This window comes from Alligator sinensis, unplaced genomic scaffold (assembly GCF_000455745.1).
Source record: "Alligator sinensis unplaced genomic scaffold, ASM45574v1 scaffold740_1, whole genome shotgun sequence".
Taxonomy (NCBI): Eukaryota; Metazoa; Chordata; order Crocodylia; family Alligatoridae; genus Alligator; species Alligator sinensis.
The window spans coordinates 1,108,190-1,130,374 of record NW_005841964.1 but is presented as its reverse complement, the minus strand read 5'-3'; the positions used below and the strand labels follow the sequence as shown (position 1 = coordinate 1,130,374).

The 22,185-nt window shown below is 42.0% G+C and overlaps 1 protein-coding gene across 1 annotated transcript in view; it reads right to left on the bottom strand.

The window, feature by feature from the left end:
- Nucleotides 1–22,185, bottom strand: part of GPC6 (glypican 6) — a 1,120,836-nt gene that overhangs the window by 16,763 nt on the left and 1,081,888 nt on the right. The gene's annotated exons all lie outside the window — the stretch shown is intronic.

Genomic DNA, 22,185 nt, shown 5'->3' with positions numbered 1-22,185 from the left:
GAAGGGTTCTAAATATACATCCTCTTCAGCATGCATGGTAGCCTGGTAAATGTCAATTCAATTACACAGTCTCATCAGAGAAAAATGTCTTACTGATCTATTTGGTCCTGTATTAAATAAATATTAGATTGATTTCTACATGCACAGCCCCTAATGGCCGATGCACTAGTGATGAATGGATGCATGATACCCAAAGGCTGAAAGAAATGCAATAATTTGGTTCTTTGTGATTCTAAAAAAAGTTTAGATATGCAAGCACAGAGATCATATCCACATACGTAGCCAGACCTAGGTTGATATTTGTAGCTACAGAATATAGGTAGATTTCAACCATAAGAAATGATGGAACAGAACTAGAATAGATATAAGACCCTTTAAGACCAAGAGTATGCCAGGGCAGGCACAGATCATAACAAATGAACTTTCAGCAATATTTAAGAGGCCAAAGATTCAGATTAAAGGTTGGTTTTTTTTCAGTTTGGCTTACTAAAACAGAAAAATCTACAAAGAATTAGTAAAAAAAACCCCACAAAAACGGGTAGGATATAGGAAATGAATGATGTCACTAGTCCTATGAAAGCTTTTTTTTTTTTTTTATAGAAACAGATACCATATTTACTTGAAAACAAGACAAGTTTCCCCCCCCAGTCAGCATGGGGATAAATGGGTAAAGAGGCCACCTGACCACCCAGCTTTATTTTCCTGGTAGTAGTAGTGGGAAGGGGAGAAATTCAAGGCAAACCTCCAATAATTAGATTCTATACCTGGAAAAATATAACAAATGTATATTTTTTCCATATACAGAATCTAATTATTGAGGATTCATCTTATATTTGAGTAACTACAGTATGTTTCATATTAAATAAAATGGCTTTAGGACTTTAGGGAGCTTATTGAATAGCTTTCAAAGGAAATCACTGAGTTTATTCTTTTAAAAACAAGAAATAAAAGGTATCCATTGTTCCATTCAGTTTTAAGACTGGAACTTATTTAGGTGGTTAAAGTATGATGTTGTACTTGTCTATTCACCTCTTTTATCTTTTGTTCTAAAGATAGTATATACCACTGAAAAAAAATGGGCCTCACAGCTCTGAAGTACTTAAACTCTGTGGAATGTCATTTTATACTGCAGGAGATGGAAACATTGGAGCATATTGCATCTGAAGCACTTGTATGCATTTTCAACAGGAACTCAGTAACCAAGATACTAAATTAGTAGAGCAGTATATTCCGGTGTGACTTGTTTCCTGCTATGATAGAAATATGAAATTCCCTACTTCCCCTCTCCCCAGCAATCCTAACTGATTAGTTTTTAGTATCATAGCATCATGTGCAAGCCTTTTAGATCTTAACAGGGAAGCCCCCTCAAGCCAGAAAACTGCACCCAGTTTATCAACACTGAACAAACCTTCAGCAACCTTGTAAGAAGGTTATACTATTACAAAATATTATAGTGGTTCCTTCTGGTCCTTGCTGGATCTTTTGGGTCCCTAGGAGCCATCTGTTAGAGATTTCTATGAACAGGGATTCCTCCTACTCCTGTTTCCCCTGGGATAGAAAGATACTGGGATTTACTAGTGACTTAGCAACCAAGTCAGGCAGCTCTGTTAAGGCCAGGTGTTCACATAGAGAGGTGTTAAATTCAAGAGGCATGGAGAGAATCTGGCTGGTTTGAAATGGGGGTGAGGGTTTGGGAGCATAAAAGGTAGTAGAACAGATGATGCATTCCAGTGAGCTTTTAGAAAGGAGCTAAGACAGACATTTTCTCATAATGCCTATGTCTGCTCAACTATTTATTTAGGGCCAGATTGTAAACTTTCTAAGTTATTTTTGATAAACTATTTATATAAATAAGGCTACTGGCATCAATTCTGAACACAGGCTAGGGACAGAAGTTACACATAAATTGGTTAAAGTGATCAGAAACTGGTTTAAATCTGTAACAGAACAGAAGCTCAGTTCATACAAGCCAGTTTCAAAATGGCTGAAACTGGTATAAGAAAAACCTGGCTGAATGTAGTAGCAGACTTAATTGATTTGGGTCAAATGAGTTTATGAAATTTCTGTCCCAGACCTTATTCTCAGGAGAGGTGACTGTCACAACCCAAAGTTGTGGTTTTTTTGTTTTTGTGTGCTTCGGCACCGCTAAATTATGTTCCCGCCAAATTGCAGCTTTTTTGCACGGTAGAGTTTTCTGCTGCAATAGGAGAACCCGCGTGCAAAAGAGTATTTCCCGCCGTTTGTAGCCTTCTTTGCATGGCGCATTTCTTTTGCATCATAGTGATGCACAGTGCAAAGGAGTTCCCGCCATTTGTATTTAGATTCGTGCCACATTATTGGCCGGTTCTAAATGTAGGCATACGTGGTGGCTAGGTATTGGCTTGCTAGCCATACAAAAGGCTTGGGTAGTTTCCGCCCAAGTCGGAGAGAGAGGAAACCTGGAGAGATACAGAACTCGCCAGGAGGAGGAGACTTCGCGCTGTGTGAAGTTCTCCAAGCAATGTGGACCCTTGCGGACCCAACGCACCTTTCTTAAGCAGGCAACGGAGGTCTGTTTAGCTTCTAGCCTCTCCCCGTCACCGAGCGCAATCCTAGACGTATCCCTATCCTATATACCCAATTTTCGAACCCACGGAGTCTTAACAGCTCCGGGGGACCTGGGAACTGAACAGAACCCACGGAGATTCAGCCACTCCGTGAGGAAAGAATTGCCGAACCCGCGGAGCCTAAACCACTCCAGGGTCAAAGAACTGAGTTTGTCAGAGTCCTCCAACGAGGATTCAAGCGGAGCTGTGCCTGGAAAGCTGTCCAGCCTACACCACGACCACCTTGGGTGTAAGTAAATAATCTTTTCAATCAACCATTACACCTCCGTAACTGATTCTAGCTCGCACGTACCTTACCACCCCGCGGTTTTCTTCGGCCCCGCGTGCCCGGGCTGCTGGCCACAGTCCGTGTGCGCAAACACGGGCCCGGCTCGCACATGGCGAGGATGGGATAGGGAGCTGGCCCGCACAGTGACTTCATCAATATGTGAAAATGGTTCTCAATCTGACTCTTTACACAGAGATTCTGATTGTCTATATTAGAAATATTGGTGGTAATTTGGGACAACAACATTTTATTGAGTCACAAGTGAGTAACTATCTCTTGGAACTTTGTTGTGTAGAATAGGCCACAGTCTGAGTTAGAATCAAAACTCAGTACTAGAACTCTTTTCCTTTTTTATAACAAAGAAGAAAGAAACAAAGAAATAAAAGAAAAGAAAGCAAGAAACACTGGCTGAACCAGTGACTTTCTGGTACCAGAACAATTCAGACTTTACTCCCAGGCATCTGTAGTAACATTCATCACTGCAGGAAACTGTGGTCATTAGTAAGTGTAATATTATTCCACTAAGCCCAAAAGGTGGTGCTGTAGTCTGCAGTCACTGCAGAATGACAAATATTATGTTTTCTCTAACTGTAATTTCTTAAAACTAAGATGAATCCAAGGGTGTATTTTAAAAATACATGCTTGAGTTAAGGGAAGTGCGGTAACAAATATTTTCACATGCTAGCTGTGTCCCCCTATATCTTACTTCAGTCTGTAATTGAAAAATTTTGAATAACAGTCATGGACTCAGGATATACAATTTGTCCTGTTTTTTTTAAAAAAACGGTTCATTTCAGTTCTTGTTACTAATCCTTTGGAAGCTTGGATGTATTAACATTTTTATCTAACCAGTCATTCTTCTCTCTTGAAGTAGACCCTGACTTTGTTTTTCCAAATACATAGTGACATTTATGATAGCTCATAGACAAAGATGATGGATGAATGGGTCAGTGATTTTTTTTTTTAATGTAAGTAAAGTAGTTTTAAAGATACAACCTAAAAGTAGAGGACATTATTGCATAGAATTCAAAGCTTTTTCCTCTGGTTTCTAGTGGCTTTTTATTAGATCACTTCAAACATACCAACTGAGAGTTTCTTATTAGTCTCCATGATTATGTATTGTTTACAATATATTTTTTGAATATCAGATGTACAGTTTCCCTAAAATGAGATAAAAGCCACCGGGAATTCAGGTAACACATCTCACATTGTGAAGTCATACTACTGTATCTCTTCTAGTGAGCTGTGGCCTTGTAAATGATTTCTTTGTTTTTATTATTCTCTAAGCTTTTTATCTGAATTTAAGATTAACTTTCAAACTCATGTAACTTGGGTACACTCAAGGGTGTGCGCTATTGTCAGTGGGATGGGTAGGCAGGAGTGGGTGCTGTGAGATGGATGCCAGAATTTCGAGCGGATCCCTCTTTCCTCTATAGGGTTAGCCCAAGCCCAAAGTTCTTAACTATATACAATTTATTGAGTTACCAACATATATATATAAAACTCTTTAAGATAGATATAATTACAGATAGAGATACAAATATACATATAAAGGTCTGTTAGCTGGAGGAAGTTGGCCGTAGGGAGGGCATTCGGGTAAGTACCCGTGCCTCAGGCCCAGAAGAGGGGTGGATCCCAGGACAGTCAATCCAGCAAGTTTATACCACAAGTGGGTTAGCTAATAAAGACATCCTTATAGAGCCCATTATAGAGAATTAATAAACCCAACTATTTATAACACCAACCATAACAATAGATACCAAATAGAAAACATAACTATACTAGATATTAGACGTACTCTATCTGGGTTCCGCCCACTTGGTCCCTCAAATGGGACAGGGTCTTCTCCCTCTAGGCCCAGTCCCCCCAGGGTCCCTTGCCCTGTGGGATCTGGTTCCTGGTAACTCACGGTCCTTCCTCTGGGGGCTGTCAATCTGGCCTCTGGGTCCTCACACCATCTTAGGCCTCCTGGAGCCATTGACCTTGAGTTGAGGGTTCTTCCCTCTGGCCCCTGAGCCCCACATTGGGTACCCAGGGAACTCCTATGGGAACCAAGACCTCACTGGCTCCAGTTCCCCAGCCTCATGCTAGGAGTCTTTCCCCTTCCCGGGCTCTGCTCTGGGCACCGAGGATCTTTTAGTTTCATGCTGAGCCACACTGCAGGGCTCTGGCTATCTGGCCTAGAGCCAGGGCTAACTTGAGCAGCCTTGAGCTGCTCCCAGGGTGGGCTTTCCATGTGCTGACCTGCACACTGTGTGGGGCCTGAGCAGTCGAGCTGCTCCCAGGGTCAGCTCTCTGTGTGCCGATCCATGCACCATCAAGGCTCAGACTGGGTCCAGATGATGGTCTTCTCTGGAGCTCCTCTCCTCTTGCTGTCCCTTGCTGCATCTGCCCAGCATGCTGAGTGTGCTGGGTTTTTATTTACACCGGAGGCCCCGTCCCTGAAGTCTGCCAGCCCTGCAAAGCGCAGTCTTCAATCAGGTCCAGGGGCTCCTCACATCCCCCCTTTCTGAGCAGGGGCAAGGCAAGCCCCTCCCAGCTGTTACCTGATTGGTGGAAATGTTCCACCAATCCAAAGTGTCCTTCTCCAAGCCGGGCTTGCCAGGCAAAAGCAGCGAGCCCGCCACACTCAGTTAGTCTTTTATGAAAACATTTAAACAAAAGGCCTGTGCAGTTCAGATATCGCATATAGATAGCTCTTTTCCACTCTTTCTAGAAGGGATTTATCATAAATGGCATTCATATCTCTTTGGGTGGAGTTAACTTCTATCTCTATCTACCTACTTGCCAAATGTATTCTGTTATGAACAAGGCCTCTAAACATTGTTTGGAAAGTTTGTTCTGAAATGCAACAAATATCCCTCTGAAATAAAGGGACTGACAAATTGGTTCTTATAAAGAATTACCTTTCTCTTCCCTTAGTGCTTATATGGTGATACATGTGAAAGTTGTACATGTAGTTAATTTGGCCTGCCTGTGCATTTAATAGAATGCATGTCCCTGGCCTTTTACAAGTTGGACAAGCTGAGAGAGGTGCCAAACTTATTTTGAATAAGTTACTCTTTCAGTAAGAGATGTTAAATGTTTGATCTTTAACTTAGCTGTGCAAAGATGGGAAAAGGGCTTTTCCAGAGAAAGGTACCAGACTGGGGCTCAGAGGAAGACTCTGTAGACTCTGGGATTATTTTAAAATTCTCCCACAGGTGTTCTGTGTGGTTTATGGAAAGATACTTCCATCCTGATGTAGTTAAGCAGTATAGCAGTTAGGCATATTTTAACCTTATTTTTAGACTCTTGAAGCTCAGAGTATAAATTGAGCTTCAAAGGCCCTAGAAGCATAACGGCATACAGGGTGGAGGAAAGGGAAGAGGAAGGGGAGGAGGAATGGGGCACCAGCCCTGGGTGCCAACCTGGAGGAAGGGATTGCAAAGGCTAAGTACAGACAGTCAAAAAGTCCAAGGCTGAATGGACTCAGTCTTTGCAGGTTATTGGTTCAATATTTGCAGTTTAGACTAAGTAAATGAACAGACATTCACTTTTGATTCAGGATATGCAGCCACATAAATGCCTGCAGTGGCTGAAGGCAGAAGTCAGGGAGCACTACAGCACAGCTCTCTGGCACATAGCTGGCATGGGCTGTGTGTTCACTTCCTCTTCCTGCTGTCCCTGAGGTCTCTGGGATTTGCAGTCCAGAATCAGAGCAGCAGGACTCCGCAGGGTTGCTCATCACTCCCTCTTCCTGCTTGCAGGTGCCTCTGAGATTTGTAGTCCACAGTCGCAGCCAGCACTAAGCAGGGCAGGGCAGCTCCATACTCAGGGGAAGGGAAGTTTAACTCCCTCCCTGGCCTTAGACCCCAGCTGGGGTTTGCCTGGTGGGGGCAGTGAGCCAGCCAGTGAGGCCAGTAAGTCAGCCCTCACCGCTCTTGCTAGGGAGCAGAGGGATAGAGCCAGCCCTGCTTTCAAGAGCAGACAGCGCAGCCTAGCCCAGGACTACAAAATGCTGGGATGCTGGGGGGGACTGTGATTTAACTTGAACCAGGAAGGGGTCTGGGACAGAAGTTTTGTAAACCAGTTTGACCCAAATCAGTTAAATGAGCTATTACATTCAATCAGGTGTATCTTAAACCAGTTTCATCCATTTTGAAACTGGTTTATGTGCACTGAACTTCTATTCTGTTACAGGTCTAAACCAGTTTCTGATCACTTAAACCAGTGTAACTTCTGTCCCTAGCCAAAAGAGAGCAGTACTTGTGCTGACTAATTGCTGCAGCTATGTTGCATGTGCAGCTACCACCCAAGGTGCTCAATTGTCCAGTTATACCACTGCGTAAAATGCTATTGTTCTGATTTTTTCATTCTTTTTGCAAAAGGCAGTGGAAGCATAATAAAGGCCTAAAATAAAATTCTGAAATGTCATTACTATAGAACAGTTTTGTCCAACTCATGGCCCAGAGGTTTCCATACAGGAACTGCTCCTCCAAATTGCTCTAGCTGCTGCTGTGACTTCTGGGCTCCTACTCCTTCTACTTCTTGGCCCCCTTCTTTTGGAGGCAGCAAAGAGTAGCCTAGGGGAGCCTGTCCAATAGGTGGTGCCCAGGGAGGCCTGTGGCCTGCCTGGCATGTGGACCCCAGCCTCTCAGAAGTTGGACAACCTGAGAAATGTATCAAACCTATTTGGAAATTGTGTAGTCAGTCAGGAATTGACCAGTCTTCTACGTGCTGTTTTCTCTGGGTAATAATCTGTCCAACATCACACTTGTAATAACGTTATATGGCTTGGTAAGTACTTTCAGGAGAAATGTTTCTATCAGTCTTAGCTGTCTGAGATTGTTGTGCTCTGCTTTTATGGTTACTCTGCATATTTTGGAGAATTTGCTGTTTTCAATTTAAGTTGGAAGCTAAATATGTTTCTCTGTAGACCTCTTTTCCCATGCAATATTCAGAAGAATCTTAGGGAAAAATGCCAGATTGGAGAATGTCTTAACTCCCCAGAGACAGGCACTTCCTTCTAGTCACAAAAAGTTGCAGTGTGAGGAGCTGTAACTCTCATGAAGTTTTCTGGACACCATTCTGCACTTAAGCGTATTATGGTGCAAATGTTCAGTACGTATGTTAAGTGAGCATGAGTGGTAAACTATAGCAGGAATTTACAATGATTTGAGGCAATGCCAGTATACATCAGCTGTGGATCTGGCTCTTGGCATTCATGAGGTGTGTAGAACAAATGTCATTTACATGCTGAGTAGGTAGAAGGGCCTGAAATAGCCTGAAAACCAATGAAGAGGAGGGTGTAGGAGAAAGCCAGCAGGTTACCACCAAAAAAGCTGAATTTGTGCAACTTACATGGACCATGTAAACCCATTAACTAACTGACATGCAACATTTAACTGCTACCACTAATCCCACCTTAGAGTTGGGACCATATTATTTCTAGGTGAAAGATCAAACAGTTTCCTACAGTATCCTAGTCAGACTGGCACTCACTTGCTCTCAGACACTCCCATTCCCTTACTCTGGCATTCACATGCATTATAGTTGCAAAATTTATTAAAAATTATGTAGTGATGCTGTAATAATGGGCAGTTGGAGAACAGATTTATGGCTATGAGGGCTGACTACCTAAGTTGTGTGTGGTATAGTAAAGTGCAGCCCCCACGTCATTAAAAGGAAGGTAGAAAAATGCACAGATCATTATGATTTAATTTATGTTATGTCAGGCAGGCAGGCAGAAAAATGTCTATGAGTGTCATACATCGATCTATATTTATATTCATTAGGGATTTAATCTGAAAGCATTTTAAGAGTAATGGCCTGCAATTTTCTTTATAGCAACATATTCAGCAATCAGCATTCTTATAGCATGTATAGTCTAGCTAAATACATATTATGCTTATGTGCTAAGATTTTGATGTTGCATTTAATATGAGAATAGCATGTCAAAGCTTAATAGCAGATTGACTGAATATATTTATCGACAGTTGTTTCTTAGTTACACAGTTGCAGAATAAAGGGTATATATTGTATTTTCCTTTTGTTTAATTTCTATTAGCTTGTCTGAAATAAACTAGTGATCTTATTATTTACATGACTGTCACCCTGTGTAGCCTATGTCAACAACTATAACTGAATGAGACAACTCTCAATTATAGTCTTTTACTTCTGTTGCATTTCAAACATCACATCTTTCTTGATGATGTTCCCATGTTCAGAATCATCACCTGGGTTAGTAATTACCTGGCAACTTCTAAATTTTGAATTGATATCAGTTTAAAGTTGTGATAAATGGTACAGCTTGTTTTACCTTCTTATTAAATTTTTGAGAATCTGGGGTACTCGAACTGTTAAAAATGAACTCATGATTAAATTAAATGGAGGAAACGTCTGTATTTTGCCATGACCATGATAGGGGCTGATTGTACCTAATGTTTAACTTGTAATGGCAGGAGCTGATGAAAGATCAGCTCCAGAAGAATAGGAGATTATATAAAAACCAAACAAGGTGAGGCTCAGCGAGAAGAACAAGGATGTAGTTTGAGAAACAGATTACCGTGAACAAAACTAACTTTACATGTTCCATATTTAGTTTTTTCATGCGTTATATAAGCCCGGGTTTCCTAATGAAATACAATGAAAAGCCAAGCGGTTACTAAATTATATGCTTAATTGTAGGTTATTTTAAGTCTTTTAGAAATGTAGCTGTATGCCAAGTAGGGTCTAAAAGTTTTATAAATCATAGGCTGGCAGACTGCATGTTGTCACAGCTGTTTGCATGTGAGTATGCAGGAGGCCCTATGGTGATGAGATGCTTTGGAGTAACATAGGCCTCAAGATGGCACTATTGGTCAGTCTTTTTGTTTCTCTTAGAACCATATGCTTCATACAAATTATTTCACAGAGAATAAAATTGCAGATTGTTCCACTGCATATAAAACTGACAACCCTGTTATTTTAAACTTGAAACTGACAGGCTGTTATTTTAATGAGGTCTGCTGGTGCCAAGGTTAACCAAAGCTTTATTTCCCCACAAAATGTTAAGGCTGCGGTTCTAAAAGGGGGGGCTGTGAAATGTTATGGTTATTGATGCTTTCTCAGCGGGTATGAGTTCTAAGAATTTCACCAGGAGTCCTGCACGAGAAGTACTTTCTTTTATTTTCTGTGACTTTGCAACTTGAAACAATTCAAAATTCTTCCAATATCTCCCTTATTGCAATTCATGTTTCTGGATAGAAGGAGAGATGACTGCTTTTCTAATCAAGAAAAACTAGGAAATCTCTGGGTTAAAGCACAAAGAGGTGCTCAAGTAATTTGTGAAATAAAGCAAATGAGATGGGTGACATTCTAAAGCAAGCTTCTCTCCCCTTTGTATTTTAAAATGAAACGAAGGAAATTTGTTGTTGGCATCTGGAAAGAAAATTCATGTGTTTTGACAAGAAAAACTTACAGCCTTTAATCATGGCAAGTAAAACATCACTATTAGCCCGTTTAATCTCATAGACCTTACTACTACTAACCATGTGTGAAAGTGGCAGAAACTTAAAAGCAGAGAAGGGCCAGAAGTGATAAATTCAGATCAAGAGTTTGAGTAACCCAGATTCTCATGGGCTTCGGACAGTTAGTTTAGGCCAGTTGACTTGGGCAGCCAAGAGGGAGACAGGGGGCTCATGCCTTTGGCTACCCAGAGTGGATCGGGGCAGGACACTCCTGTGAGAGGTGTCACAGTCAAGCCAAGTTAACTTTTCCCTGACACCACAACTGCCATAGTTTTATATGGCAAGTGTGGATCCAAAGCCCTATATTGGGAGGTAGCTGCAGCCCCAGGGAAGGGTTAACCTTGGATTTGGATTTCGCTGAATCTGATCTGACAGTTCCTTTTGCAAAATGTCCTGCCTCAACCCCTTGCCACTGGCCAGGGTCTTGGAGCTCCCCCTGAATTCATTCTGGTGCTCCCTTTAACTGAGCATGTGGGACTTGTGTGTTGCATACGGCAGCAGCATGTGCCACTTATGGCACATACCACAGCTTAAGGTCAACTCATGTGTCAGATGAGCTTTTAAAAAAAATTCTACATTAAACCAAATTAAATTAGAATCTAATTAAATTAGCATTTTAGAGGAAAATAGGAAGCCAACTATTTAGTTCTAAAGAAAATGATTTACAGATCTGTATGACTAAGCTTTCCTTTTTAATGATGAGAGGTCCAGACATATTACAGACATCTGGGGCCTGACAAATACTTGTGCCACAGTTGTATCGACTGCCCAGCTTTATGAGTATGGTCCAGTGCTTGTGATAGACAGTCCCCTCTGATGACCAACATTTTCTGCATATTTGCAGAACAGTTACTGCACGGGGAGCAGTGGCATAGCAAGCGTCTCTTTACATTTTGTTTCTGAACCCTCACCTGACATACTGCCTAGATTGAGACAACAATAGATCCATCTCTAGAGCTTTTCCAAGAATTCAGCCTCTTTTTTACCCTGCTACAAATGGAGCTCTCAGAAATTTGAGGTCACTGCTGGTAATGATTTAGGCCATCAAAGTCATCTGAGATAAAGCTCCAAAATGTTGATGATCACAACTTTCAGTCATAATAGATTTGAACTTGTTATACAGAAAGAAAATATTATACTTCATTACTAATTTGCAGACTCACCCAAGAGCCCGTTTACCAAATAATCTCTATTTGCCTATATCTGCAAAAGAATACGCCATCTCAGAGAGTGCCTTCTTGACCCACTATGAAATCTGCGGGGTGGCCTCAGCTCCAAATCCCAAATTATTACTTATCATTATCAGCGTAATTGAAGGTGGTTCCTGTACTGGAGTAGCATGGTATAGGACTAAGAATCTCTTTAGCAAACAGCAGACTGGGAAGAAATCTAAAGCGAAAATAAAGACTATAGTCATGATTTAAAGTAGGAACTTCCGTGGGGAAGTCTTTCAAATGATAATACATCATGGGTTAAATCTACAGCTTGCAATGGAATTTCAACCGGTTCTTATGCTTAACTTGAATTCTACACCCAACCCATGCCCCGGAACAAATTAGACTGCGCATGTCTATAGTAACCACGCTGCTTTTGTAAAATGGAAGTTGTTGGAAAAAAACCAAGAAGTCAGGACCCTGAAATGGGAATCTGAAAGGACTTGAAAAAGCTTTTTCTTTTTCCTATAATACCAGGAAACAGTATTAAGAAGCTGGATGTAAATCTCATTCAGCCAAATCCAAAGCACTCAGAGGAATCCGCTTTTTATTGCAAATAAGTACAAAAACAGCACCGGAAGCACATTGGAATCTTAAAGAGGTGTTAGGGATTTTACATGACAAGACTTTGCAGTTAAGCACTGATACTTTGAGAATAACACTTCATCATTCCAAGAAATCTAGGGCAAAATAATATTTAGTACAAACAATTAGCAATAAAGTAATTCTTGTCTGCCAGGCTTACAAAGCTTTTCAATTACCCCAAAATGTTCAGTGATACTGGCAATGCAATTGTTCCTTATTGGTTAGGTACAGACAGTCAAAAAGGCCAAGGCTGAATCAGTCCAATCTTTGCTGGGGCCAGCCCTACTGTCTGGAGCAGACAGCACAGCCTTGCTCAAGGCTTCAAGCATGCTGGGGGACTCTGATTTAACTTGAACCAGGAAAGGGTCTGGGACAGAAGTTTCATAAATCTGTTTGACACAAATCAGTTAAGTCTGATACTGTATTCAACCAGGTTTATCTTAAACCAATTTCAGCCATTTTGAAACTGGTTTATATGAACTGAGCTTATACACAGTTTGTGTGTAACTTCTGTCCCTAGCCCGAGACATACCCAAGGCAACTCTCAACTGGGTAGGTATTGACAGAAGTGTAGCTGCAGCAATATTCTCTACCAACCCCGATACAAGACTCCTGCTAAAAGCCGTGTAGACATGAATGGGTATCAGTTACCCAGGTTTATTTGTTTGATGCTACATTGGGTATGTCTGTATGAGCTACATTTACGTGTTTGATTGCAGACTGAGGCATACTTTTTAAACTCACATATTTGGCTTCTAGATCAGATTTGTCCAACTAACTCTTAAAATTGTGTGCAATAGATCCAGAGCTCAGATTTGACACAGCCCCCTCCATTAATTTCTTCTACTTATTCCCTCTTAATTGCACCTGATATAAAATGACTAAAAGGTCTCAGGGCATATTCAAAGCTTTTGGATTACTTAATTAGGCTTTTTTGGACCTCTCTGCCTCTAACACCCAGCAAAGCCTGTGGGCTAGTTCCCCAAGAATGGTGGCCAGCTTCAGAAAGGCAAGCAGACTTTGGAAGAGAAATCCAGGGTGCCCATATTTAAGGCACCAAAATGACATAAAAGAGGGTGGCAGAGAAGGTCAGCTAGGCTATCTTAATACTGGAGAAGGTAAGCGGGTGTCAGTTCATGGGGAGTTTTTATTTATCTTAGGGTTTTAAACTGCTGCATACCACTGTTACTTGAGGCACCTTCAATGCAATGACACTTGGGAACTCAGGTGGGTTTGAAGGAGCTTCTAAAATCCCTCCTTTTTGGGGTCAAAACTTTGGGGGTATGCTTTTTTAGGGGTTTAGGAGCAGAAGTGGATGTCACTGCTGTGCGAGAGGAATTTGCTCAAACTTGAAAATGACTCCACTCTTAGCTGAAACAGGCATGTTTTCTAAATACTCCAGTGATATCACACCAGAGATATCATACTGAATGTCTTAAGGAAAGCTATGTGGGCTAGTCAGAAGATATCAGCTTTCTCTTTGTAATGAAAGCAAAATGAGTTAATTTAGGGCTGGGAGGTTTAGTTGCCATTTAATTAAAGTGTTGGCAGTAAGGGGGGTCAGTAGCGAAAGTTGGTATCCCTGGGAGCACAAGGAAGGCTACTGGAAGGTAACTGAATGTGAGGTAATTGAAGCAGGGATTCCAGGGAGAAGCTGGAAGAGGAGAGAAATATTACTGAGGTACTAGAAGGCAGGGAGCATTCAAGGATGCTGGAGAAGGAAAGAGTAGTGGGAAACCAAGAGAGTCAGATAGATGTTTTTGACATCCGAAAAAACTACTTCACAGTTAGGGCGGCTAGGAGCTGGAACCAACTTCCAAGGGAGGTGGTGCTGGCCCCTACCCTGGGGGTCTTTAAGAAGAGGCTGGATGCCTACCTGGCTGGACTCATTTGAGTCCCGTTTTTGTTTTTAGGGTTTTTTGTTGTTCTCCCGCCCTGGCGGGGGGTCGGGCTAGAAGATCTATTAGGTCCCTTCCGACCCTAAAACTATGAAACTATGTCAAATCAGCATGGTGGGATAAAAGCAGAATAGCTTCCAACTGATTAGAACTGGTGCCATTTCCAATCAGCTAGAAATAGGCTTTGAGTCCCGGTTCAAATCTGTGAAACCATATGCTCAAAGACTGATATAAGCCCTTTGGTCTAAGGATAGTTGTACCTTGCCACTAATAGAGGATTCACTACAAGTCAGGGTGGCCCTGAGGAATAAAAAGCTATACTGGTATTTGCAGAAACTCTCTCTAAACTATATTGTTTCTCTCGGTAGGCAGAACCAAGTATTCAGCCACACAAGCATGCAAAGCCACACTTTACTTTTCATCCACTACTAGTTAGTAGTTACTATCTCACAATGCAAGAACTCGAGGTCACAAAATGAAACTAGCAGTCAGTAAGTTTAAAAGTAACAAAAAGAAGTTATTTTTTTCACTAGGTATGTAATTAAAATATGGAACTCATTGCCACCAGTTGTTGTGGAAGTTTACAATTTAGCCAGATTCAAAAAGAGACTGGACACATTTTTGGACAAAAGGGGCATCCGTAGCTATTGAACATGGGAGTTAGAGGTCCAGTCTCTGAATCAGAACTTCCTAGATCTTAAATGCTGGAGGATGCAAGTGAGAGAGGAACAGTGGAAAAACCCATGGTTATACCCAGTTCACTCTCCCTTTCTGTATCTACTCTTTGCACCCAGTAGATTGCTTTCCAGTTTTCTTCCTCCCAGTGGTCCATCACAGGGGTTAATGGGAGTTTTACTGCTTGCTTCCATAAGAGCTGGATCAGGCCCTTTGACTTCTGTGTTCTCTCAAATATGAAAGCCTGCATTTTTCCAAATGATTGAAAATAGAGCCAGGAAGGAATTAAAAATTAACATAGAGGCTTTGTGGAATTGAATGAACTGATTCTGCTGACATAGATCCTCCTATTATTTTTTGTCAAGCTTTCTCCCCGGAATCCCACAGGATTTTTCCTTTTTCACATTTGGTCACAGAAGTGGGAAGGATAAAATAATCTTACGTTGTATCACATACAAGTATCATCTTAAAACATATCATTCCAAGAAAGACAATCACACAGGATTTGGATTAAAAACTATAATTGGATTAAAAACAATAATAAGGTTTTCTGTGGCAGTAAAAGCAAACAAGGGTTCAGATTTGCTGTTGTTGGCTTTTAAGTTTCAGTCCTGTACAGAATAAATTCCAAATATAATATGCTAAGGAAGCAACCCAACCCAGAGAGAATGTGGGACTTGTATGGTATATCTACCACAGAACAAGTATTAGTGATTTTCTGAATACTTTCCAACTCAGAAAAGGGAGGAGTACCCACTTCTTCTGTAAAAGCATGTAGTCATGCTGTCTTTTATCTTCCTGTGCTGAACTCCAGATACTGGATTCTAACAGAATAGCCACATGCAGCTTCTTCAGGACTGACACAAAGTCAGACAGAGATGGATAAAGGAGGTATTGTTTAGATGTGGATCCAAATTGATTTATATCACTACTCAGATTTTGAGCCTGTATTACTTGTAGGATTTGAATTAAGTTCAACAGTAGCAGCATAGATGAGCTCATCTCATTACATTTTACTCAAAAAATGGTAGAAATCTCGTGCATTTAGTTGATCCTGTTTCACAGGCTGAAATCTTAAGCTCTTACAAAACTGCACCTGGGCCTAAATTAACATCAGGGAAGTATGTCCCTTTTACCTTTGGATTTGTTCTGAAAGTAAAAGCAATGAGGCTTATTCATAACTGGGGATTTCAATCTGAAGTCTACTTGTCCTGTAAGTTGAGTGATTTGTATCCCCCCCGGTTATAAATTCCATACAAACTGTGTTTGAGATCCTTAGTCCCACTGTGTTAGGTGACATATACCTCCCTAAACCATACTTAAAAGGTAGGGGGAGTAGAGGGGAACATTATGTCTATTTTACAAATGACAAAAATCTGTGTATAGAGGAAATTAAGGTCAAATATCATTTTCCTGGAAGAGCCAAGATTTGGCCTAGACCGCAAGAGTCCTAGTCTATTACCTTAACACGTATCTATTTTTTCCTCCTAAAGGATTTGCTTTTTGAAACTTTCTCCATCCTCTAGGAGGATACCTGCTCTGCAGTCACTGCTGTGATTGCAGTGCAATACAGCTATACACAAGCTAGCTAGTTTAAGATTTGGTAGAAGTATGGCTATGGCAGCCTACAGCTCAGCATAGGCTAACCTGCTCCCTAGGCAGGGTTTTCAGTCTACACAGAGCTATTGGTTGCCACAGGTAGACTGCTATATGTATCCAAGGCTGCCTATAGATGTGCTCATTCATGTTCTAATTAGAACACTCTAGCAACAGCTCAGCATCATGTATATTAAGCCCCCTAGTATTTCAAAATGGCTGTGGGAGCATTTTAGCTAAAGCTCATCTAATGAGCTTTTGTTAAAGCATCCTGCAGTCACTTTGAAATGTGTGTGTGTGGGGGGAGGGGTGCAAGGGCTTAATACATGTGTCAGTGAGCCATTTAAATTAGAGCAGCTCTCTGGGAAATGCTCTAATTAAAATGCCCTTCCTTCCCCACTACCTCCAAGCATGTGTATAGGCAAGCCGAGAGCCAGTTTAAAGTTAGCTTGGGTAGGTCTACACTACACTGCAGTTACAGTGATGACTACAATGGGGACATATCCTAAGAAAATGTGACATTGTGAGGGAGCAGACCTCAGTGAGATCTAGTATTAACTGCAATCTCATTTTGACTCCTCCAACAGAACATGTTCTAAATTGATGTGGCAACTTCATCTTAACTTTGTATGTACCAGAATAGAACACTGTGCCCTGGAAGTGTGGTTTTGAGATTGAAATAGTGGGTTTTTTTCTTCACCTTTTTGCAATCCAGTCTAGTCCTGGGCTCCACCTAGAACCTGGTGTAGGAGTGCCAAAAATAACATGACCTTTTCAACCTAATAGCATTTGCCTAGTTTTCCAGATGGAAAGATTGAAGATATGAAGGCAAACTTTGCAGCCCTTTTATACATGAGTTCATTTCGTCTGAGAAGGCAATTTTCATCAGGGCTGCTGTGGCACTCTGGGATGCTGCCATATCCTTTGAAGGTGTGAGGAGATAAGTGAGGTCTGAAAAGATAAACAGATAAGGACCTCTCCCTGGCCAGATAAGCAGATACTTGTCCCTCCCTGGCCAGTTTACCACTCCCACTATCTACCCACTCTGCCAGGAGGTAAGCACAGTAATGCATAAACTAGTTTCTGAAATCAGGTGCCACTCAATTCACAGAATTAGAAGTCTTGAGTCTAGTGAGGGGTGCCTCAAGTCCAACAAGATTGAGAACCACTGGCCTAAGCAAACAGGCTGACATGGTGGTATGACATTCTCCCAGCCATAGTCTGGCCAACTGTTATCTTCCCTGCACTTTTGTGGCTGCTTGGGAGAACTTGACAAGTATTATTACCTGTGGAAATCACACCACCACCTTTTGCTGGCCCTCTACTTTTCCCATCTACAAGAAGCTTCAGGTTTGTTATTTATTTTTTAGTATTTTAAATGCATCTCCCCCCTCACCAGCAATTCAAAGAACATAATGTCCAGACCATCACAATCCTGAAATTACCATGAAAGTCATGTGATTTTTGAAGTAATATATGTTGGGTCTTTATTTGCTTTTGCTGTTTTAAATCTTTATAGTTCATGCCCTCTCACTTTTCCCTAAGCCTACCGATAGACCTTACACATAAGCTGGCTTAAGTGATCAGAAACTGGTTTAAACCTGTAACAGAACAGATGTTCAGTGCACATAAACCAGTTTGAAAATGCCTGAAACTGGTTTGAGATAAACCTGGTTGAATGTAGTATCAGACCTAACTGATTGTGGTAACTTCTCTAGAAAAGTCTGTTACTAAGTTTGTGACTGCAGTCATCAGGAACAGTTCATAAAGCCAGTAGTCCATACTGTGCATGATATTCTCCCATTCATCCTTAAAATGGAATATTCTAGGACTGTACAATAAGTTTGTCTGAAAGAAAAGAAAGATAAAGCGGAGAATGACTGGAATGCTGTTAGCACATCTGTGTGGGAGACTGGGTACCTAGCTTCTCCCAAATGTCAGCTGATTAGCTAAAATGAGAAGGAAGGCTAGAATACAAGCTGTTATTTTCATCTCTGACTCACTGTGAGGTAAAGGGCAGAAAGTTTGTAAAGAGAAATATGAATTTTTTTGCAATAGAATAAGGCATATACCCCATCTTTAATCTCTCCCTCCAAGGGTCTGAAAATAGGAGTTAAACAAAAGGGGGGAAAATGTGGGAGACTCATTTAAGTGGTAAATTCAGTTAATTGTTTTAGTCATCAAATTGTTCAGCAGCAGTGATTATACTATAATTTATACCTCAATTTTTAGTCACTGCAAATTTACTTCAGCACTTGCCTGAAAATTCCCTGACAGTAATTTATGCAGGCCAAAGACATGTTCTGTCAAATGCATCTAACGCTATCATACTTCATTTGTCCATCAAGGCCAACAACATCAGACACAAGGAATTTGGGGGGAAAAATGTACCACAACATAGTCCTTTACATTGGTTAATATAATGCGTCAGATTAAAAAAAAAAAAAAAATCATGGGAATGGGTTTCAGACACATTATTTCACTGTAATCCTTCACAGAGACAGATATGTGGTTTCTTGCCAGTTACCTTTTGCCTCTTTACTATACAACATTAGCGTAACTAGGAGGTGGGGTGGGAGAAAGTAGAGGGGCAAGACCCTTTAGCCAGGAACCTCTGGCTTTGGTCCCAACAGGAGTATTGGCACATGCCAAGCAAAGTCCCCAGCCTTGTTGCAGCCAACACCTATGATTTCTGAGGGAGGCTTAAAAACACTTTGACACATGTAGCAGAAAGGGGTGGGGACAACCATCGAAGTCCAGAAGCATGGAAAATACCCATAGTAGAACATACCTATGCTTAAATCATCCCCAACCAGTGGTTATTCAACCTGTCCACTGGAACACCTCCAGTGATGGAAAATCCACAATTTCCCTAGACAGTCTATTCCACTGCCTCCCTATTCTAACAGTGAAGAAGTTTTTTTTTCTGACATCCAATCTAAACTCACTTGGTTGCAACTTCAAGTCATTCATATGCATCCTCTTCTCTGCACAAGAGATAAAAAGTGCTTTCTCTTTCATTTATGGTAGCCCTTCAAGTATTTGAAGACTGCTATCATGTCCCCTCTTAAGTGCCTTTTCTGCAAGCTGAAGATGCTAAGCTCTGTCATCCTCTCCTCATATGACTTGCTTTCCATGCCTTTGATCATCTTTGTTGCCTACCTCTGGACCCTCTCTAACTGCTCCATGTCCTTTCCAAAATGTGGAGCACAGAACTGCACACGATACTCCAGGGGAGGCCTAACCAGAGCCAATAGAGAGGCACGTTCACTTCCCGTGTCCTGTACCTAATGCTTCTATTGATAGATCTCAAAACTACATCTGCCTTTTGTATGGCTGCACACTGCAGACTCATATTGAGTTTGTGATATACTAACAATCTCAATTCCTTTTCCATAGTGCTGCCATCAAGCCATGTGTCACCCATTTTATAGTTGTGTTTTTGATAATTCTTCCTGAGGTGTAGCACCTTGCATTTGTCTGCATTAAACTTCATCCTGTTAACTCTAGTCCAGCTTTCTGATTTGTTGAGATCTTTCTGAATTGTGCTCACATCCTCCAGTGTGTTGCAGTCCTTCTGAGTTTCATGTTGTCTGCAAACTTGCTCAAGAAGCTTTCCATACTAGCACCCAAATAGTTAATAAACATGTTGAACAGCACCAGGTCTAGGACAGGCCCCTGTGGAACTCTACTCAAAGCCTCCTTGCATTCTAACATGGACCTGCTAATGATTAACGTTTGCTTGCAAGTAGTGAACCAGTTATCTATCCACCTGACAGTAGTTTTGTCCAGTCCACATTTTTCCAATTTGTTTATGAGGAGGTCATGTTGGACCTTGCGAAAGGCTTTGCAGAAGTCCAGATACATTTACCCACCCATTCCCTTCATCCACCCAACTAGTTACTGTATCAAAGAAGGAGATCAAGTTTCTTTGACATGATTTGTTTTTCAAAAAAATCCAGGCTGGCAGGTTGTGATCAGCCTTCCCTCCTCCAGATGCTCACAAATTGCTTTCCTTAAGACGTGCTCTAGTAACTTCCCAGGTATTGAAATGAGGCTAACCAGTCTGTAGTTCCCTGGTGTGACAGGGGCAAGCTCCCAAGACCTGATGCTCACACTGGCTTACCTCCTGTCTATGGGCAAACCGCCCACCTCGCTCTCCTGCCATGTCTTGTTGTAATTTAATTAAGATGTTAATTAGGAGGGAGGCTGCCCTTTGAGTGCCCAGCTGTATATGCCCTTGCATAGGTCCCATGCCTTACAGAGATCTCAATGTGTGTTAAATGTATGGCTCAAGGCCGGGCCAAACTGGGCACACAGTTGGGTCTCACACACTGCCCTCGTGGGCCATATACACTGTCCCCCTCTCAGTGGGGCCTCTTGCTCTCTGCCCTCTCTCACAAGGCCTCCATCATTCTGCCCGCTCCAGGGCCACATTCATACTTGAGTGACCCCATAGGGCCATCAGGCTTTGCTCTCCATGCCTCGGCCAGTTCTGGTGCAGCCTTTTGGGCCTCTCCTATAACCCTCATCTGCACAGAACTGGGTGATTATTCAACTCTGGGTCACTCCACCCCTTCCGTGGGCCAACACTCTGCTCCTACTCTGGGGCCATGGGATTGAATGTTCTCCTCTGGCTCAGGCACTTCCCTGTAAGCATACTTGACCCTAACAACTCTTCCCTCTCTAGAGATCGAGCTCCTCCATGCCTGCAGGCTCAGTTGCTGCTTCCCAGCTTGCCTGGCCCACCTCACCAGGGTCCTCCATCCCTTTAAGACTCAGGTGCTTCAGCAAGCATACCTGCCCTGCCCCCCCTTGCTCACTCCATACCCACCCAATGGTGGGGGCTGGGGTTTAGGCACCCCTACCTACCTTTTGCTGGGGAAGTTTGTGGTCCTGGCATTTAAATGGCACTGTCCCACCACAGGCAGTCTCACCAGGCCTCTCCACCCCAGCAGGGTGCAGTTTTCAGTCATGCCCAGGACCAGGGGCCTCCTTCTTCCCCATAGCCCCCTCCTTTACCTCCATGATGTTCCTGGAGTAGTAGCTCAGTGGGGTGATATTCCTCCCATGCTGGCTGGCAGCAAACTACTGCCTCAGCCTTGAGAGCTGAGCATTAAAATGGCCACCCTAATCAGGCACCTGCTGGCTGCCTGCTACAGCCCGTAAAGTGGTGGAGCACTGAAGCTGCTCTGTCACACCTGGGTTCTCCTTTTTTCCTTTTTTAAAGAGAGGCACTACCTTGGTCCTTTTCCAGTCCTCTGGTACCTGGCCTGTCTCCAATGACTTCATGAAGACCATTGCCCAGGGCTCTGAGATCTCCTTTGCCAGTTCCTTCAGTATTCTGGGATGAAGCTTATCAGGTCCTGCTAGCTTGGCTTCATTCAGACCCAACAAAAGCTCTCTAACCATCTCTTTTTCATGTCCTCCCTCAGCTTGTCCCCTTCCTTATTCAAATAACCCTTATTAGGTGTCTGGCTGCAGCTTAATTTTTTGTGGGGACTGAGGCTCACAGTAGATGTTGTGTAACTCCACCTCTTTTGTATCTTCTCTGGCTTGTTAACAGTGGGACCACAGCTTCCTTGGGCCCATGGTTTCTGGCCAACATACCTACAGAACCTCTTCTTGTTGTCCTTAACTTCCTTTGCCAGGTGCAGCTTGTTCTTTATCTTTGCCTTGTTATATTGAATGAAATAGTTTGAATGTTTGTAAAGGTTGCCCATTAGCCAGTTTCAGGAAGAAGATAAGATTTATCTCCTTATCTAAGTCATTGTTTTTGGACTACGTGCAAAAGGTCCTGACTTTGTTTAAAGTCTTAATTTGAATTTTATCTTTAGAAGTCTTTTACAAAGA